Source organism: Apodemus sylvaticus, chromosome 2 (assembly GCF_947179515.1).
Source record: "Apodemus sylvaticus chromosome 2, mApoSyl1.1, whole genome shotgun sequence".
In the NCBI taxonomy this organism is placed as follows: Eukaryota; Metazoa; Chordata; class Mammalia; order Rodentia; family Muridae; genus Apodemus; species Apodemus sylvaticus.
In genome coordinates, this window is record NC_067473.1 from 8015045 (window position 1) to 8037040 (window position 21996).

Consider the following 21996-nt stretch of genomic DNA (forward strand, 5'->3'; position numbering starts at 1 on the left):
AGTTTCTCTCCATGGATGAGTTCATTCCTAAAAATCAATACCATGTTGTAGGTGTTTCCAAGTTCACCTTTCAACTTGAGACGCAGCCTTGCTGCCTCCTCTAGACCACAGCTTCTGTGTGCTAACCCTGAGAATGGTCCCAGAACCTTTCACCTCAGTAATACTGGTCTCTTATAATCACAGCTGAGTTTTCAGTCCTAGCTAACCAACATCAATTATTCCAGTTAAGCAAAGATTTTACTTCCATCGTCCCAACTGAAACGTCACTCTGAAGGCATCCAATGAATGTCACGCTGTCGTCTTCATCACTGCCAGCCTTCTTGTTCCTGGAGCCCCCTCTGGGTACTCGTGACGATGGCTTTTCCAGCCCAAAGCTCCAAATCCTTCAACAGTCATCCAAAACTAACACAATCGGGTCCATCACAGCAGATACTCTTTGGTCCCAATTTCTGTCCAAGTTTACTTCTTTGCTTCTGTGATAAAACACAAGCCAAAACAAACTTGGGAAGGAAAAGGTTAATTTGACTTAGAGTTTCATCATCAAGGCAGCAACCTGGGGCAGGAACTGGAGCAGAGTCCACAAAGGAATGCTGCTCAGCTGTTTGCAAACTGAGGGACGCACCACCCACCATGGCCCTGCCCTCTTACAGCACTTAGTAATCTTAAAAATCCTCACTTATGTGCCCCAGGCCAATCTGATGAAAGCAATTACTCAACTGAGTTTCCCTCTTCCCAAGTGTGTTAAATTTTGGTCAAATTGACCAAAACTAACCAGCAAGGCATCAAACTATAGAATGTTGAATGAAGGCTTCTTCAAAAATGGAGCTTCAAGAACTAAAAATGTCTACATATAAAAGAATGAAACTAGGACCCACTTGAAACTAGTCTCCACCTGAAGAAACTCAGTCCAAAAGAGAACCAAAGCCCCACTGTAAGACCTGACACTCTAAAGGGTTAGAGGAAAACACACAAGATCTAGGCAAAGGGAAGACATTTCTAAAAAGGACTCCAAGAACTAACAAATGGGGCTGGAGAAGTCAGAATGCTGTGCACAACAGCAAAAACAGTCTCCAGAGTGAAGAGACGGCCTACACCATAGGATAAAACCTTACACACTTTACATCTGACAGGAGATTAGTGTTCTAGAACGCATTTTTAAAATTACGACACTAAAACACCAAAAATGTAAACTGATCAAAAAAATGGACTACTGAACTAAAGAGTCCTTAAAGAAAGAGACAGAATGGCAAATAACTGTTTGGAAAAGTACTCAACATCATTAGCCATCAGGGAGATTCCAAGTAAAACTACATTTTCAGCCAGGTGTGGTAGGTAACACAGACCTTTGATCCCAGCACTCAGGAAACAGAAGCAGGTGAGTCTCTGTGAGAGTGAGGCCATCTTAGTTAGTCTACAGAGTTCCAGGACAGCCAGGATTACACACAGAAACCCTGTCTGATTAAAAAAAAAAAAAAAAAAAAAAAGCCAACAAAGACAGAGAAAGAGGAACCCTTTATACATCTCTGCAGGAGATGTAATCCAACACAGTCACCATAGAAATTTATGTGTTGATTCCTCTAAAAAATAAAAAAATAAAAAAAGTAAAAAATATGGGCTAAAGAAATGGCTTGATTGTTATTAATTTTCAATTATGGCAAACAATTTGAGAATGCATCAACAAGAGAAAAGAGGTCATTATTTGTATAGTAAAGTGTACTATAGCACAGAGTATGCCTATCAACAAAACAAGTGGCCCAATTACAAATATAGGACAAAGTCATTCATCGGATTTTAAAAATTGCAAATAAATACAATATATTGCTTATGAACACTTGCATGGCAAAAGTATAAAACCATATGAATGAGTGCGGACACAGCAAGCACATCGGGTAAGGGAATGAGATTTAAAAGAAGAGCTAGAAAGCTCAGTGTTTCCTGCTCTTTCAGAGGACCCTGAATTCCGGCCCCAGCACCTACATGACACATCTCACAACTGCCAGTAACTCTAACGCCCTCTGCTGGTCTCAGTGGGCAAACATACAAATACCCATAAATAAAAATCTTTTATCAAACATTGGAAAGGACTTATCAAAGGCATTGGCTCTACCTAAAATACTTTGTCTTTAAATTTTCAGAAAGTTAACACTTCAATGAGTTATGGGCATTCAAAAGCTTTGTCTTTTTATCTTTTCATATGTGAAGATAAAATATTATAGCCAAAAATTAAAAGAGGGTTTGTTGGGCAGTTTCAAGTGAAGAATAGAGCCATGGTATTCAAAACACAAGGTCAGCAGCTAGCATGACTCCAGAGGGGAGCTGTAGATCATTGGCACCTTCGTGCCTGAACTTCCTGTCAAGAACTGCGACCATTTCCAGTGTGGCCAAGAGAATGCAGAATGAGAGATGGGGAGTGGTTTAATCCAGAGGCAGCCATTGGGAAGCTGTAGGAAGATGTTAAGTGTGTGGTTGTCAGGCTGTTCTGCTGTAACCAAAACAGAGACTTGTTAGAAAGGAAACTGGGGAGTCAGAATTAATTAATAGCACCTCTGGGATAATGCCAGGGAGTCTCCCCTAAATTGTTAAGAATTTTACTAGGATTCTATATTTTCTCAGATAACTTCAAATTCCTCTCATATTAAAGATAATAGCAAAAATAAAAGGCATACATTAATTGCTCAGAAGAAAAACAACTCTCTGTTACTGAGAGAATTCCAAATAGTTACTAAAAAGAAAAAAAAAAAAGACTTCTTATTTATAGCTCCCATTTCATCCTTTGGGTACTTATTATAAATGACTTTTTTATGGTTATTTTTATTCCATCATGAATGGAAATCTATGCTGATTTACGGATGTGGCAGGCCATTCGGTGAGAACAGGAAACTCTGACACTCCCCCGTCGCCTTATTACCTGCTCTTGTGTCTGAACCCAACTCTCCCATATTACTGTCAAAGCAGCAGGGGACAAGCTCAACCTGGGAAATACAGCTCTTTACAGAGAGTCCCGATAGAATATCATATGGAGCTGTGTAAGTGTGTAATGAAAGGCACAGAATGTTGTGCAGGAAATATGCCTTAGTAAACCAAGAGACAGGAACCTAACTTACACGAAGACTCTTACAGTGGCCCCTTACTGACGGTGCTCACAGGGAGCACACCCATTGGGATGAGTTAGACATCTGTGTGTGCATGTTACCATTGTGCGCAAGTGCCTGTGTGCGTGTGTGCAGTCGACGAGGTCATTACTCATCCACCTTGCTCTCTCTCTCTCTCTCTCTCTCTCTCTCTCTCTCTCTCTCTCTCTCTCTCTCTCATTGACCTAGACTTTTCCCACTAGTCTAGGCTGGCTGAACAGTGAACCCTGGTGATCCACAGGTCCAGCTCTCCAGCCCTGGTATTAGAAGCACACGCTGCCATGCCTAGATTTTTTTTTTTTAAATGTGGATCCTTGATCTCAAATCCAAGTCCTCAAGCTTGCAATACAATTGTCATCCAGCCACAAGACAGACATTTTTAACTCCTCCACAATCTATCAGAGACTAAATCCACCCCCCTAAAGGCTGGGGAAGAACCCAGGCATTGTGACTTCTAACATGATCTCTTCCATATCCACACGTTTGTTAATTTGAAGTTAATTCCTCTCCATGCCCTAACTATAACAGAATAGGTAAATGCTGGGATCCTCTGTGTCCTGAGATTGGTGAAGCAGCAAAGGATGATTGGCATCTTTACCTAAAACACACCCCCCACCCAGACTAACAGACCCCTCCACCACAGGAAGCCAGCTCATCACAATCCTACAAGCTAGTCACCTCTCAGACTTAAAAAGATGGCAAAACTCTAAATTTTTCAATGTTAAGCACTATGATAGGCATTTAGATATTTATCTCACAAAAAAAAGTAACATGCCTGAAGGGATTCTCATTTTAGGAAGTTAAAACATTTTGTTTTTGTTTTTGTTTTTTTGGGGGGGGTGTTTTTTTGTTTTGGGGGGGGGGTTGTTTGTTTGTTTGTTTGAGGCAGGGTTTCTCTGTATAGCCCTGGCTGTCCTGGAACTCTGTAGACCAGGCTGCCCTCGATCTCATAAATCTGCCTGCCTCTGCCTCCCAGAGTGTTAATACATTTCTAATGTAGAAGTTAGGATATTTTCCTGATGACTAAAGAATGCATTCTGTTAAAATGACCTTGCCAATCACTTTGATAACTAAAATTTTCAATTTGACTCAATCAGCCATTGAGTCAGTAATATGGTGACTCACAGGTTCCAAGGCTCAGGATCCTGTGAGACATTTAATCTACAAACTTGTCCATAGACTTGCCCTAAACTCTGATTCACACAAAAGCTAATATTTGATACCTTTAAATACCTCAAATGTCACCTTGTGCCTGTCCTGTCCTCTGCTGTCATGATAGGTAAGTCTTCACCAGGACAGTGGACTGATTCTCTAATTAGATATATTATGATTTTCCCATTGCGTGGAGGTTTTCTGTCAAATTTTCATGACCTCCTGGGCTACTTAGGATTAAGGTAGATCAGGTTTTGTAATGCTGTAATTATACAATTTTTTAAGCCATTAAAATAATTCATAATAGTTAAATGCCTCTTAAATATACATGGTATCTTCTGTAGCTAAAAGTAATATGCATTCAACAAGTTTTTAAAGTCTATTTGGAACATTAAACATGATAGAAGTATTGATATTAGGTCTTCTTTGAAGGTCTGATAGAATTCTGCACTAAACCCATCTGGTCATGGGCTTTTTGTGATTGGGAGACTTTTAATGACTGCTTCTACTTCTTTAGGGGTTATGGGACTGTTTAGATGGTTTATCTGATCATGATTTAACTTTGGTATTGGTATCTATCTAGAAAATTGACCTTTTCATACATATTTTCCAGTTTTGTTGAATATAGGCTTTTGTAATAGGCTCTGATGATTTTTTTAATGTCCTCAGTCTCTGTTGTTATATCTCCCTTTCATTTCTAATTTTGTTAATTTGGACACTGTCTCTGTGCTCTCTGGTTAGTCTGGCTAAGGCTTAATCTATCTTGTTGATTTTCTCAAAGAACCAGTTCCTGGCTTTGTTGATTCTTTGTATAGTTCTTTTTGTTTCTACTTGGTTGATTTCAGCCCTGAGTTTGATTATTTCCTGCCATCTACTTCTCTTGGGTGTGTTTGCTTCTTCCTGTTCTAGAGCTTTCAGGTGTGCTGTTAAGCTGCTAGAGTATGTTCTCTTCAGTTTCTTTCTGGAGGCGCTTAGAGTTGTGAGTTTTCCTCTTAGCACTGCATTCATTGTGTCCCATACATTTGTTTATGTTGTGGTCTCATTTTCATTAAATTCTGAAAAGTCTTTAATTTCTTTATTTCTTCCTTGACCAAGTTATCACTGAATATTGTTCAGCTTTTTATTGATTTTTATGTTGTTGAAGATCAGCCTTAATCTGTAATGATCTGATAGGATGCATGGGATTATTTCAATCTTCTTGTATCTGTTGAGGCCTGTTTGGTGACTGATTATGTGGTTAATTTTGGAGAAGGTACCATGAGGTGCTGAGAAGAAGGTACCATGAGGTGCTGAGAAGAAGGTATATTCTTTTGTTTTTGGATGAAACGTTCTACAGATATCTGTTAAATCCATTTGGTCCATAACTTCTGTTAGTTTCAATGAGACTCTGTTTAGTTTGTGTTTGCATGATCTGTCCATTGATGAGAGTGGGGTATTGATGTCTCCTATTATTATTGTGTGAGGTGCAATGTGTGCTTTGAGCTTTAGTAAAGTTTCTTTTATGAATATGGTTACCCTTGCATTTGTAGCATAGATGTTCAGAATTGAGAGTTCTTCTAGGTAGATTTTTTCCTTTGAGGAGTATGGAGTGTCCTTCCTTATCCTTTTTGATAACTTTTGGTTGATAATTGATTTTATTCAATATTAGAATGGCTACTCCAGCTTGTTTCCTGGGACCATTTGCTTGGAAAATTGTTTTCCAACCCTTTACTCTAAGGTAGTGCCTTTTTTGACACTGAGGTGTGTTTCTTGTATGCAGTAAAATGTTGGGTCCTGTTTATGTATCCAGTCTGTTACTCTATGTCTTTTAATTTGGGAATGGAGTCCATTGACGTTAAGACATATTAAGGAATAGTGATTGTTTCTTCCTGTTATTTTTATGTTTGTGTGGCTATTTTCTTTCGGCTTTGTTGAAAGAAGATTACTTTCTTGCTTTCTCTAGGATGTAGTTTCTGTCCTTGTATTGATGTTTTCCATCTATTATCTTTTGTAGGGCTGGATTTGTGGAAAGATATTGTGTAAATTTGTTTTTGTCATGGAATATCTTGTTTTCTCCATCTACGGCAATTAAGACTTTTGCTGGGTATAGTATCTTGGGCTGGAATTTGTGTTCTCTTAGAGTCTGTATAACATCTGCCCAGGATCTTCTAGCTTTCATAGTCTCTGGTGAGAAGTCTGGTGTAATTCTAATAGGTCTTCCTTTATAAGTTACAGGACCTTTTTTCCCTTAATGCTTTTAATATTCTCTCTTTGTTTTGTTCATTTGGTATTTTGACTATTATGTGATAGGCAGAGTTTCTTTTCTGGTCCAGTCTATTTTGAGTTCTGTAGGCCTCTTGTATGTTTATATGCATCTGTACTGGCTATTTTTGTGTATCAACTTGAGATAGGCTGGAGTTATCACAGAGAAAGGAGCTTCAGTTGTGGAAAATGCCCAGCTGTGGGGCATTTTCTCAATTAGTGATCAAGTGGGGAGGGCCCCTTATGGGTGGTGCCACCTTTGGGCTGGTGCTCTTGGGTTCTATCAGAGAGCAGACTGAGCAAGCCAAGGGAAGCAAGCCAATAAGAAACATCCCTCCATGGCCTCTGCATCAGCTCCTGCTTCCTAACCTGCTTGAGTTCTAGTCCTGACTTCCTTTAGTGATGAACTGCAATGTGCAAGTGTAAGCTCAATAAACCCTTTCCTCACCAACTTGCTTCTTGGTCATGATGTTTGTGCAGGAATAGAAACCCTGACTAAGACAGCATCTCTTTCTTTAGATTAGGGAAGTTTTCTTCTATAATTTTGTTGAAGATATTTACTAGCCCTTTAAGTTGGGAATCTTCATTCTCTTCTACACCTATTTTCCTTAGGTTTGGTCTTCTCATTGTGTCCTGGATTTCTTGGATGTTTGAAGTTAGGAGCTTTTTGAATTTTGCATTTTATTTTACTGTTGTGTCAATGTTTTCTATGGTATCTTCCGTATCTGAGGTTCTCTCTTCTATTGTTTTCTGTTGGTGATGCTTACATCTGTGACTCCTGATCTCTTTCCTAGGTTTTCTATCTCCAAGGTTGTCTCCCATTGTGATTTCTTTATTGTTTCTATTTCCATTTTCAGCTCCTGGATGGTTTTGTTCAATTCCTTCACCTGTTTAGTTGTTTTCCTATAGTTCTTTAAGGGATTTTTGTGTTTCTTCTTTAAGGGCTTCTAGCTGTTTACCTGTGTTCTCCTGTATTTCTTTAAGGGGGTTATTTGTGTCCTTAAAGTCCTCTATCATCATCATGAGATGTGATTTCAAATCAGAGTCTTGTTTTTCTGGTGTGTTGGGGTATCCAGGGCTCGCTGTGGTGAAAGAACTGGGTTCTGAGGGTGCCAAGTTGCCTTGGTTTCTGTTGCTTATGCTCTTGCTCTTGCCTCTTGACATCTGGTTATCTCTGGTGTTAGCTGGTTTTGCTGTCTCTGACTGTGGCTTGTCCTTCCTATAAGGCTGTGTATCAATATTCCTGGGAGACCAGCTCTCTCCATGTCTGAGTCAGGGTTTCTATTCCTGCACAAACATCATGACCAAGAAGCAAGTTGGTGAGGAAAGGGTTTATTGAGTTTACACTTGCACATTGCAGTTCATCACTAAAGGAAGTCAGGACTGGAACTCAAGCAGATCAGGAAGCAGGAGCTGATGCAGGGAACATGGAGGGATGTTTCTTATTGGCTTGCTTCCCCTGGCTTGCTCATCCTGCTCTCTTATAGAACCCAAGGGTACCAAAGGTGGAACCACCCACAAGGGGCCCTCACCACTTGATCACTAATTAAGAAAATGTCCCACAGCTGGATCTCATGGAGGCATTTCCCCAACTGAAGCTCCTTTCTCTGTGATAACTCCAGCCTGTGTCAAGTTGACACACAAAACCAGCCAGTACAATTGACCCCTTGTCAACTTGACACACAAACACATCATTATTACGCCTCAACCCTTACTTTCTTATTCATCCCCAAGATCTAAATTACTTTAAAAGTCCCACAGTCTTTACATATTAAAAGTTCAATCACCTTAAAATATCCAATATCTTTAAAATTCAAAGTCTTTTAAAAATTCAAAGTCTCTTAACTGTGGGCTCCACTAAAATACTTTCTTCCTTCAAGAGGGAAACATATCAGGGCACAGTCACAACCAAAAGCAAAACTCAAACTCCAATAGTTCAATGTCTGGGATCCAACTAACGATCTTCTGGGCTCCTCCAAGGGCTTGGGTCACTTCTTCAGCTCTGCCCTTTGTAGCACACAGCTTGTCTTCTAGGCTCCAGCTGCCTGTACTCCACTGCTGCTGTTGTTCTTGGTGGTCATCACATGGTACTGGCATCTCCAAAACGCTGCTATCTTCCCCTGTAATTAGGCTTCACCAATAGCCTCTCCTAGGCTCTCATCAGGGTGACAAGCCTCTGCTCCTATGCATGACACCTTCAAGTCATGGGCCATCAATTGCAACTGAGGCTGCACCTTCACCAATGGCCTTCCATGGCCTCTCACTGTGCCAAGAGCCTCAGCTGCTCTTCATGACCCCTTCATGCCTTCAAAACCAGTACCATCTGGGTGACTCTTACACAGTACCAAGTCCAGTCACAGCACAAAATACAACTGTGGATATCTCTAGAACATACTCTCTGTGCTCTCAGAAAACACTTCCAAGAAGACTTCATCTCAGTGATGCTGGTCTCTTCTTAATCACCGCTAATTTCTTAGCTCTAGCTAACCAGCATCAATAGTCCCACTAACACAAAGGTTTGCTTTAGTGGTTCTGGTATCTTGTTACTTACAGCTGATTCTTCAGCCCCAGCTAACCAAAACCACAGAATCTTCACAATCAAAACATGGCCACTGTAAGAGTCTTTAATCTTCCCTCTGAAATTTCACAAGCCAGGCCTCCATCTTTTGCACTGTTCTTAACATTGTTTTCCAAGCTCCTACAGAACTTTCCACAGCTTTTCTAGCTCAAAGTTCCAAAGTCCTTCCACAATCCTCCCCAAAACATGGTCAGGTTGTCACCCTCACTACGGTGGTACCAATTTGTCTTAGTCAGGGTTTCTATTCCTGCACAAACATCATGACCAAGAAGCAAGTTGGTGAGGAAAGGGTTTATTGAGCTTACACTTGCACATTGCAGTTCATCACTAAAGGAAGTCAGGGCTGGAACTCAAGCAGGTCAGGAAGCAGGAGCTGATGCAGAGACTATGGAGGGATGTTTCTTACTGGCTTGCTTCCTCTGGCTTGTTCAACCTGCTCTCTTATAGAACCCAAGAGCACCAGCCCAAAGGTGGAACCACCCACAAGGGGCCCTCCCCACTTGATCACTAATTGAGAAAATGTCCCACAGCTGGATCTCATGGAGGCACTTCCCCAACTGAAGCTCCTTTCTCTGTGATAACTCCAGCCTGTGTCAAGTTGACACAGGAAACTAGCCAGTACACTCCAGAAGGAATTTGGGTATGGAGAGCTGTGGCACAGGGTCAGCTCCAGGGTGCCGCCGGAAACGGGAAGGATCCTGTCCCTGATTGTTCCTTGGTTCCTGTGTCCTGATTGCTCTGGGCGGATCCCTCTTCCACCAGGAATTTGAGCAGAAGTGGTGGTCATACCTGTGCTCACAGCTTGTCAGTGCTCCTGGGAGACCTGCTCTCTCCTGGCAGTTTTTGAGTATGGAGCACTGTGGCACAGGATCAGCTCCAGGCATAGACAGAAACCTATAATCATACAATTTGATATACTCCCTTTTAGAAAAAGAAAATTAAAAGCAAAAGTATTTTTTATTCGATATATTCTTTATTTACATTTCAAGTGATTTTCCCTTTCCTGGATCCCTTCTCCCTGAAAGTCCCATAAGCCCTCTTCCCTCCCTCTGTTCCCCAATCCACCCCTTCCCAATTCCCTGTCCTGGTATTCCCCTACACTGCTGCTCTAAGCCTTTCCGGGACCAGGGGCCACTCCTTCCTTCTTCTTGGACATCATTTGATATGTGGATTGTGTCTTGGATATTCCAAGCTTCTAGGCTAATATCCGTTTATCAGTGCGTGCATACCATGAGTGTTCTTTTGAGAATGGGTTATTTCACTTAGGATGATGTTCTCCAGTTCCATCCATTTGTCTAAGAATTTCATGAATTCATTGTTTCTAATGGCTGAATAGTACTCCATTGTGTATAGAAACCACATTTTCTGTATCCATTCCTCTGTTGAGGGACATCTGGGTTCTTTCCAGCTTCTGGCTATTATAAATAGGGCTGCTATGAACATAGTGGAGCATGTATCCTTATTACATGCTGGGGATTCCTCTGGGTATATGCCCAGGAGTGGTATAACAGGGTTCTTCAGAAGTATCATTTCCAGTTTTCTGAGGAACCACCAGACTGATTTCCAGAGTGGTGGTACCAGCTTGCAATCCCACCAGCAGTGGAGAAGTGTTCCTTTTTCTCCACATCCTCGCCAGCACCTGTTTTCTCCTGAGTTTTTATCTTAGCCATTCTAACTGGTGTGAGGTGAAATCTCAGGGTTGTTTTGATTTGCATTTCCCTGATGACTAAGGATGTTGAACATTTCTTTAGGTGCTTCTCAGCCATTCAATATTCCTCAGGTGAAAATTCTTTGTTTAGCTCCGTACCCCATTTTTAAGGGGGATATTTGGCTCTCTGGAGTCTACCTTCCTGAGTTCTTTGTATATTTTGGATATAAGCCCTCTGTTGGATGTAGTGCTGGTAAAGATCTTTTCCCAATTTGTTGGTTGACATTTTGTCGTTTTGACAACGTCCTTTGCCTTACAGAATCTTTGTAGTTTTATGAAGTCCCATTTGCAATTCTTGATCTTAGAGTATAAGCTATTGGTGTTCTGTTGAGGAAATTTTTCCCTGTGCCCATGTTCTCAAGGGTCTTCCCCAGTTTCTCTTCTATCGGTTTCACTGTGTCTGGTTTTATGTGGCGGTCCTTGATCCACTTGGACTTAAGCAAAAGTATTTTTAATAAGAAATAAAAATCATAACCTATTATAAAATGTCAATTTTTAAAAACTGGTAAGAGTCAAATTATCTGCAGCTGCCAGACTTCTTAAAGAAAAGATGGACCAGAAACACAAAGATGTCATGTGGCAGATTAGGAAACATAAAATAGGATACTTTACCTACAGAAGAACCCTGTATTTATTTGAAAAAAAAAAACCTAATAACTTTTTAATTTAATTAAGTAACTAATAACAGATCAAATGCAGGGAAGGTCAAGCAATTGTATTGCTTGTAACACAGAAAACCACCCCCAAACACATAATTAAAATCTCAGAAAACTTGTCATAGAGAACACTGTCCTGCAAACTAACAAGTGTGTCTGTCCCATCCTGCTCTATCTATATATCCTGGGTCAGAGACAAGCAACCAAATTCCCAGCACAGTAGACAGCATAAGCTTTGTGTCCTAGTTGGCCACGCTGTTCCTTTTGTGGGTACAAAAGGCCGCCACAAAGGGAGGGGGCACAGCAGACAAACCATCGGGTTTGCATCAGGACTGAGGATCTCTGAGCTTAACAACCATGTCCTTTATGGGTGCTGTTGGCACAACTGCCCGATATCTCTGCTCTAGAATAAAACACTCTGTTTTTTTTTTTTTTTTTGGATTTGGTTTTTTCTAGACAGAGTTTCTCTGTATAGCCCTGGCTATCCTGGAACTCACTCTGTAGACCAGGCTGGCCTCCAACTCAGAAATCCGCCTGCCTCTGCCTCCCAAGTACTGGGATTACAGGCGTGCACCACTACCACCTGACTCTTTTTTTCCTAAGGTTCTTATTATCTCAAGAACCCCTGACAAGATAATCCAGACAAAGCTGTCACACTATGTACAGAGACCCATGGAGAATAGCCTCCCAAAACTTCACTGTAATCACCTATACACTGGTCCTTAGTCCATCTGCAAGCCTGTTGCAGCAACTGAAAAACTGCTCACCAGCACCACACATCTCCTCCTGCATCAAAACCAGGGCTGTGGCATGATTCCAACACTCAAGTTAATGCTTTCCTCTGCATCCACGCAGTTCTCAGCTCACTCCCTTCTGACTCACCCCCTGCCTATACCAAATACACTTTGGTCTTCTGGCTTGGCTCTGGCCCTATGGGCCAGAGTTCCCCTGGGATAACTTACTACACTTCTGTTGTACCGTTTGTGGAGTGATGCTTCAGTTCTGATGGGAGCCTAGGTAGCCCACAGCTTGACTGGCCAACACCTTAGAGCAGGGCCGACTGTTGCCAGAGAAACAGGGTGTCTACTTCTTCCTGCAAAGCCGTTGTCTTCTGGCCAGGTTCTGCATCCAGGGGAGTGAACTGAGCTGGGGTTTGTAAACCCTGGCTCCAGCAGAGAGACACTGCTTCTAGTTCTCATGAAGCCGGGTAGCTAGCTAGCTTGCCCTGACCTACACTGTCTCATTATCTGTGCCCGTCCTGCTCACTCCCAACCCATTTCCCAAGAGCTTCTTAAAACACAATCATGGCTCTACTGCCTCCTGCCTAGACTTTTCCAGAGTTCACACTGCCCTCAGACTAGAGCAAGTCATTTTCAGCATGACCTGGCAGGCTGACCTGACCTGGCTCTGCCCACCTCCCCTGGATCTATCTACCAGGGCCATCCTCCTGCTCTTCATCCCTCCAGCCAGCATGCTGACCCTGATCCTCTCCTAGCATCTTTATGAACTCTGGCTTTCCCTACCACAGCACATCCCTGATGATTGACAGCTCTTCCAGGTCTGGAATATAGTTTTATTTGCATATGTTCATATAGTTTACTCTCTTTTAGAGCACTTACCCAAGTTTGCAGTTGTACTTTTACAAATGTGTTTATCAGGCACCTGGGAGAAGGGCAGCTCCACAGCCTTCTGTGCACAGATCCTGCCAGAAGAGAGTTGGTCTCCCAGGAGTACAGACACAGGCTGACAGGCCCACAGGAGGGACAAGCTCCAGCCAGAGACAGCAAGACCAAGCAGCACCAGAGATAACCAGATGGCAAAAGACAAACACAAGAACCCTACCAACAGAAACCAAGGCCACATGGCAACATCAGAACGCAGTTCTCCCACCACAGCAAGTCCTGGATACCCCAACACACCGGAAAAACAAGAGTTGAATTTAAAATCATAGCTCATGATGCTGATAGAGGGATTCAAGAAGGACTTAAATAACTACCTTAAAGAAATACAGGAGAACATGGGTCAACAGGTAAAAGTCTTTAAAGAGTAAACACAAAAATCCCTTAAAGAAGTACAGGAAATAACAATCAAGTGAAGGAACTGAACAAAACCATTCATGATCTAAAAGTAGAAGTAGAAACAATAAATAAATCACAAAGTGAGACATCTCTGGAGATAGAAAACCTTGGAAAGAATTCAGGAGTCATAGATGCAAGCATCAACAGAGTACAAGAAATAGAAGAAAGAATCTCAGCTGTTGAAGATACCACAGAAAACATTGACTCAACAGTCAAAGAAAATGCAAAATCCATAAAACTTGTAACCCAAAACATCTAGGAAATCAAGGACACAGTGAGAAGACCAAATCTAAGGATTATAGGTATAGAAGAGAGCGAAGATTTACAACTTAAAGGATCAGTAAATATCTTCAACAAAATTATAGAAGAAAACTTCCCAGACTAAACATAGAAACTCTGTCTCAAAAAAATAAAAAATAAAAACAAAAAATTAAAAAAAAAACAAAGAAAAACAAAAACCCTTCCCTAACCTAAAGAAAGAGATTCCCATAAACATACAAGAAGCCTAGAGAACTCCAAACAGACTGGACCAGAAAGCAGTAAGGGGGAAAGGGCAAGTAACTTACAAAGGCAGACCTATCAGAATTACACCAGACTTCTCACCAAAGACTATGAAAGCCAGAAGTGCCTGGGCAGATCTCATACAGACCCTAAGAGAACACAAATGCCAGCCCAGACTACTATTCCCAGCAAAACTCTCAATCACTATAGATGAAGAAACCAAGATATTCCATGATAAAACCAAATTTACACAGTAACTTCCGACAAATCCAGTCCTACAAAGGATAATAGATGGAAAACGCCAACACAGGAAAGGAAACTACACCTTACACCCTAGAAAAAGCAAGAATGTAATCTTCCAACAAGCCCAAAAGAAGATAACTACACAAACATAAAAAAAAAACATAAAAAAAACAGGAAGCAACAATCACTATTCCTTAATATCTCTTAACATCAATGGACTCAATTCCCCAATAAAAAGACATCGACTAGCAAAAATATTTGTCATGTAAATCTTCAATTTTATCAGAAAATGTTTGTAATTTCTCTTTCAATTAATTTAGTAATATTTTTATGTCTACCATTTTATCTGCATTATTTTTCATAATAATCTTCAATTTTAACATGTTTTTCTATATATTTCTTCAAATTTCAGACATTTTCAACTTTATCAGAAAATGTTTATAATTCCATTTTCAATTAACTTAGTAATACTTTTATGTATTACTTCTACCATTATTATATCTATATAAAATTTTCCATGATAATCTTCCATTTTAACATGTTTTTCTATATATTTTCTACAATTTTATCAGAAATATTTTCCACATAAGTCTTCAATTCTATCATAAAGTGTTTCTATTTCCTTTTACAATTAATTTAGCCATGTTTTTATGTCTACCGCTTTACTCTTCAATTTTCCATGAAATTGTCAATTTTAATGTGTTTTTCTATGTATCTCTTCTATTTTATCAGAAATATTTTCCATGTAAATCTTCAGTTTTATCATAAAATGTTTTTACTTTCTTTTTCAGTAAAAGAACATGCTTTTCAAAACAAAAACAAATGTGTTTACCTAACCAAGTTCTGTTCTTTGTTGGGCTACAAAAGCAATTTGCCATTGTAGCCTCAATGACCTCCACTGGGTATTGGAAACATTGACAGTTATTAGAGCAACAAATCAATACATAAGTTCATCCAATAACTAACTATTCACAAGCCTCACATCCTAGACTAATCATTTAATATTAGTCTATTTATAATATAGGAGAAATACCATCTACTCACAAAACTGTGAGGATCAAATCCCCCACCGCCAGGCTATGCCATGGACCACAAGGCCATGCCCGGCGTTTTGCAGGGATGCTGGTAATCTAAGCTTGGTCTTCATATTTGTGCAGTTCTCTTTCTCACTGACCTGTCTCTCCAGCTCCACAGTAAGTATTCCTATTTAAAACAAAACTCCTAGAACAAGTGTGGTTGTGCCTACACAGGCACATAGGCGCAGGCTGGCGTGTCCTTGGGCTAGAATGGGGGACGTCTGACGTCTATCTTCTAGTCCGAACGTTTGTGGTGTTGACCAGTCCAGAGCCAATTAAAAGCGGGTGATGCTGAAAACGGCAAGAAGATTTTTGTTCAGAAGTCTGCCCGGTGCCACACTGTGGGAAAGGGGGGCAGGCACAAGACTAGACCAGATCTCCAGGGTCTGTTTGGGTGGAAGATGGGCCAGGCTGCTGGATTCTCTTACAAGGATGCCAAGGAGAACAAAGGCATCCCCCCTGGGGAGAGGATGCCCTGAGGGAGGATTTGGAGAATCCCAAAACGTGCATCCCTGGGACAAACTTGATCTGGAATCAAGAAGAAGGGAGATTATGTTTTGGGTATTCCAGTTTTCTAGGTTAATATCCACTTATTAGTGAGTGCATACCATGATTCACCTTTTGAGTCTGGGTTACCTCACTTAGTATGATATTCTCTAGCTCCATCCACACATCAAATGAGGTACAAGAAGAAAGGAGGAGTGGCCCCTGGTTCTGGAAAGACTCAGTGAAACAGTATTCAGCAAAACCAGAACGGGGAAGTGGGAAGGGGTGGGTGGGAGGACAGGGGAAGAGAAGGGGGCTTACGGGACTTTCGGAGAGTGGGGGGGGGCTAGAAAAGGGAAATGTAAATAAATTATATCGAATAAAAAATTTAAAAAAAAAAAAAGAAGAAGAAGAAGGAAGAAAGGGCAGACCTAGTAGCTTATCTTAAAAAAGGCTACTAATGAGTAATCCCACTGCCTTAGTTACTACAAAACAGATGTCCCATGGCTTTTAATGTATACCATAATTTAATTCATATACCAAATTCAGATCATGAATGGCTAACAATGTTTTTGTTGGACACTCCTGATGTAAGTAAAACTGACTTGTTGTAAAAAAAGAAAACAAACAACAACAACAAAAAGAACTCCTTAAATTTAAAACACAACTGATTACTGGGAAATTATTTTTGATACACTTACCACAGAGAAAATAATAATAATCTTTACATGTTAAAATGTTTTAAAGTTGATTTTGGCAGGAATGTTAGAGGAGTGCCACCTTTGAACTTAAGGTCAACTTGGCAAGATGGAAAACACGCCTGGCACTGTGAATGAGAGGAACACCTCTGAGTCCAGAGGCCATGGGCCCTAGAGAAAAACATATTACTTGTCTTCTGCTAAGTGAATATCGAAATAATGACATATGACTGTACTCATAGGTCAGCCCTCACAGAGAATCTTCTCACAGTAAGTAACAGACCCACAACTGAGCATCACAGAGTGAGGCTTTGAAGTGCTCAGCCCTGATAGCATGTCTCTATCACACTCATTCCCTCAAGGATCTATAAGCGATCCATATAGACCCCCAGGGATCGATAGGGAACAGAGGTGGAAAGATTTGTAAAAGCCATGGGCTGATTGCAAGGAAGTTATTCTCCCAGCACAGCAGGGCGATGCAGATGTGAACTCAGAGACTGTGACAGCAGCAGGAGACCCGGGGAAGGCCCGGTGTGGGGACAGGAAGCAGGCACAAAGCCTCATGCCTGAGCAGGAGGCTGTTTGTGGTCAATAGCTACCAGAAGAGGAACAGCTGTTTTCTTAAAGAAGTAGCACAGGGTATCTCGACCCCACCGCAGGGCAGGACCACGCTCAGCAGTAGCTGGGGGCAGGCCCATGCTCAGCAGTAGCTGGGGGCAGGCCCATGCTCAGCAGTAGCTGGCCAACACAATGCGAGGGCTGTGTGGTCTTGATTATTTAGGTTTGTCTTTTCTCTTACATTTACTTTTGCTTTTAAAAGACAGAATCAACATGAACTTGCTGGGGGAGAAAGACAGAAGGACTTAGGAGAGAGGAAAGACTATGCTCAAAACACATTGTGTTAACTTTTCAAAAATAAATAAAAACAAAAAATTGAAGGCAAAACAATAAGTAAAAAAAACTGAGGAATAAGCAAAAGATGTAAATGGGTAATTAATGGAAACCTTTGAGGTGGCTCTTAAATATATGGAAATAAATCCACCTTCCCTCATAATAGGAATGCAAATTAAACCTCACAGAGATAGTCTTCTTACCTATCAGGATGCAAAGTCAAAAACAGAGCAATATAAATTTGGAGGGGCTCCTATACATAGACCCCTTTATTCACGGCTGGTGAAAAAGCAAAATGGCAGGAGTCTAACTTGCAGGCATGTCCAACTTTCTGACATTACCACAGGGTATCCACAAAGCCACTGCTCTCTAGAACTGTCCAACCAAGCTACAAAAATAATCACACACATGCACGCGCGCGCGCACACGCACACACAAACTCAAAATGGTTGAAGTTTATAAGCTTCTTGAACCTCTCATAGCCACCTGCAGCAGCATGCTGCCCACAGACCAGACCACAGTGGACACACCTACATGGAGAAGACAGTGGCAGTAGTTTTTAAAAAACTGCATATGGGTTTAATCTGGTAACCCGGTAAATAGAAACACTTCCAAAGGCATGGAATTCTATGTGGGCAGAGTACTGATTGCCGCATTATTTGTAACTACAAAATACTAACCATTGAAATGTCCAATCATAGGTGATGATTCGAACCCTTCGTGGCACATACACGTAATGAGTCATTTGGCTTTAAAAGAGAATGAGGAAAATCTCTGTGAGGCGATGTGAGGTGACTTCCCTAAGATGCAGGCATGTGCAAGATGCTAACTGCATTAGAGCATAGAGAACATCTCACCCCCGTGTCTTTTAGCAGTGCAAGAAGAAACACAGGGATAGCAAGGCAGAAAGTCCCGAGCTTTTTTGGTTTACAAGAGCATCAGTAGAATAAATAGGTGGAGGGAAAGGGGGAACACTTCAGAGGCTGTGTGTTGTTGTCACTATAAAGGACTGGAGGATGGCTCAGAGTCCTGAGTTCAGTTCCCAGCACCCAAGTCAGAAAGTTCCCAGCCGCCTGTGATTCCAGCTCCAGAGTATCAGAACCCTCTTCTGACCTCTGTAGACATATGCACACACATGGCATACGGACATGCAAACACACATGCAAACTCCTAAATTTAAAAAAAAATCTCCTATTTAAAAAAGCAAGCCCTGCCAGGCAGTGGTGGCACACGCCTTTCATCCCAGGACTCCGGAGGCAGAGGCAGACAGGTCTTTCCCAGTTCGAGGCCAGCCAAGTACAGACAGTACAGACAAGTTCCAGGACAGCCAAGGCTACACAGAGAAACCCTATCTCAAAACAAAACAAACGCAAAAGAATTAAAATATAAATACATACATAAATAAATAAAGATGGGTGGGCACAGCACCTGAAATGCAAACTGTAAATATCTCTGTGAAAACAAACAAACAAACAAAAAGAAACCTGGCCGTGGTGGCACACGCCTTTAACCCCAGCACTTGGGAGTCAGAGGCAGGTGGATTTCAGAGATTGAGGCCAGCCTGGTCTACAGAGTGAGTTCCAGGACAGCCAGGGCTACACAGAGTAACCCTGTCTCCGGGGGGGGGGGGGGGGGGGGGGGAATCTCTGAGTCAAGTAAACGCTCGTTTTAGGGTGAAAGTTGTCACTTGATAATTATTTTAGGGTTCTGGACTGTCACAAATGGGAAAAGAAGTGTTTCTGATGAACCAATTGTAAGCCTTGCTAAACCATAGAAGCAGAACTAGCTGTACACAGATATCATTTCCACCCATCACCTTGTGGATGCTGGCACTCGCCAGGGCTCACAAATCCTAGCTGTTGGGAGATAAACAGAGCTTTTCTTTCTCCCTCCTTTCTCTTTCATTCCTCTTTTCTCTTCGTCCTCTTTCTTTGTACCAAGTAACACGGTAATCTGCAACATAACTTTGTAAATTCTAACTCAGATGCCGGCAAATGAACCACCTGCTGCTCAGTGCCTAAGAGTCACTGTTTACAAGTAAAGTATTCATCAAAGGCAGCTAGCTCATCAAAGCTTAAAGAAAACCACCTTCAATTGTCATCCAGAGGTCCCTAAAATGTGTAAATTGTCTGATGCCCGAGTCAGTTAATGATTATGCTTTTTCATTTACATAATACTAAACCACACTTTATATTGAATGCTCCTGCAGCCTCCTCAAAGCATGCTATTCAAAATCTACACTGACAAACCCGCGGCGTGAGAGCTGTCAGCCCAGTCACCCATGTCCTTGCGCATAATTTTACTCAAATCTAGTTTTCCCAGCACATCTTAGAAAGTTCTAGGTGTTTGAGAGGAGTCCTATGGAGATCAGGGAAGCCAGAATCCCGGGCTCTGAGCGAGGCGGGGCGAGGGTGGAGTTACAACTCCACCACACACTGGGCAACCCACGCCTCCTCCGGAGAGCTCGCACAGGGACCGAGAAGTTCACTGCAGCGGCGGCTCCGCCCAGCGCAGCCCCGGGCAGCGCTGGTGGCCGGTGAGTACGTGGGCGGTCAGGGTCCTGGATGCTCTGGAGGAGACCTCTAGCCCACCAGACCCTAGGCTCTGTCACCTCCTCTCCTATCGGTCTGATTCTCGTTCTCTGCCTGATTCGTTCTCTTCTCCCACTAGTGACCTGACTGCCTGTATCCAGCATCCCCTTTCCAAACCCTGTAGGGTAAGATTATCAAGAAGTGCGTTCATTCAACAAACTTCCCCAGACCCTTTCCCCTCTCAGTTCCTTGGGGATGCTTTGACTGGAGGGACCTCTGGAGCTCTCTTTGATGTTCGCCTTTGTTTTATCATTTCCAGAGCACCCTGAGCTGGCCTTGTCCAGGGACCCTCTCAGCTCTAGCTTGTTTGGACCCACTCATGTCCTCTGGAGAGTAGCTACCTCAGGTTTACCTCGAGTCCGGGTGGACTCTGCTAGCGCCTGCCTATTCAGGGTTCCTAGGTTCCAGGAATGGGCCCCCTGCTAAACACTTAATAAAGAGTGAACCTCTGTTTTCCACTTCACAATTAGCGAAGTGGATTGCTGTGCACTTTCCTGCCCTGAAATATGGTGCTGGCCTCTGGCCCAAAAATCCTATGCTCACCAAATCCCTTAGATGGCAGGTGCTCTAGGGTAGTGTCTTAGCGGTGTTTGTAGCTGGTAGAAGCCCTTAGTGTTCAACCAACTTTACTGGTACCAAAGCTGCCTCCTTTAGCTTGCCCATGAGTCAATCTCTGCCCAGGACGCAAGCCCGACGCTCTTGGTGAACTTAGCAAGCTAAGATAGAAAAACTGCCAGGATGTGCTGGCCCTGGTCCGACATGAAGAGGGAAAGGGGAGATGCGTTCCTACCTGTGAGGAGGCTGTGATACTGCTGGCGCTAGAACTAACGATAATAACAGTAATAATAGAATAATGTAAAGTCAACAACAACCAAAAATGGCAATTTGGAGGAAGATTGAGCTGTTTCACATCTGAAAAGGGGGACTGTATGCCTTGGATATCAATGTATCATCTACCAGGAGTGTCCGACTTTTGACATTATGATTTGACATTAACACCTACCTACAAATGCGTTGGGCTTTGTTTGTTGCTATCATGGGATACACGAGCCCAAGGTAGTGTAGGTTAAATGCACAGCAAGGCATGAAAATGGAGGTAAATCTCAAATATGCAATAGGAAGTCTACACATTTTTTTAAAAATTTGAATTCCTGGGGCATGGGAAGGGCCAGAGACCAAAACTCAAGATCTAGCACAAGCAAGCTCCCATACTGAGCTGCATCCCTGGCCAAAGTACACCTCTGCCAGCCCGTCTTCCAAGGATAGGGGCAGAGAATTGCCTTGTAGCAGACTGCCTTAGCAAGGAGAGGAAATGAAAGTCAAACCAATTTGCAACAGAAAGAAACTTAAGGGTAAAGAATTCCTAGGTAAGGCTGATACCTTAAGTGCACTCCTGGACAGCTTTCTGGTCTGTTATGTAACACCCGGAGCCCCATTCTGTCGCACAGAACTGCCTTTTTCTCTCCTTAACTACTCTGAAACTAGACAGAATTACATGGTCCTCATTAATTTATGAGTGATACCAAAAGAATCAGCTCAATCCAAGTACTTCAGTGTCTTCTGCGCATAGACACTTTGCTAAGAGCTGAAAAATGAAGACTGGGACCTCCGCTTAGCTGAATGAAAAGGCGTAGATGCAAGTTTGCCCAGCGGATCTGATTGATAGTCCGAGTCAATTTTCAGCTCACTTGCAATACCTTCTGGATATTCTAATGCATCTTGTAGTGACTCTTCTGCCCTTGCACATGTCAATGGTTCCAAAGAAAACAGTTTTCTAGGGCATATCCCGGTGTATGCATTGAGACAATTCAAAATGACAGGAGCCGTGAGGAAGTTATGATCTTCCTTTGCTTGGCTTTGTTTCCTTTCTAAATAGTGAACTCTTGAAACAAAGTCAAAATGGATACAGTTCATCTTTCAGGGTCTCTACACTATATTTTGTCTAAGTCCTGATTTCATGAATTGT

The 21996-nt window shown here is 42.0% G+C and overlaps 1 pseudogene; it reads left to right on the plus strand.

Annotated features, from left to right (window-relative positions):
- The first annotated feature begins 1861 nt into the window (after positions 1-1861).
- LOC127677243 (cytochrome c-like) lies at positions 1862-16311 on the plus strand (annotated as a pseudogene).
- The last annotated feature ends 5685 nt before the right edge of the window (positions 16312-21996 follow it).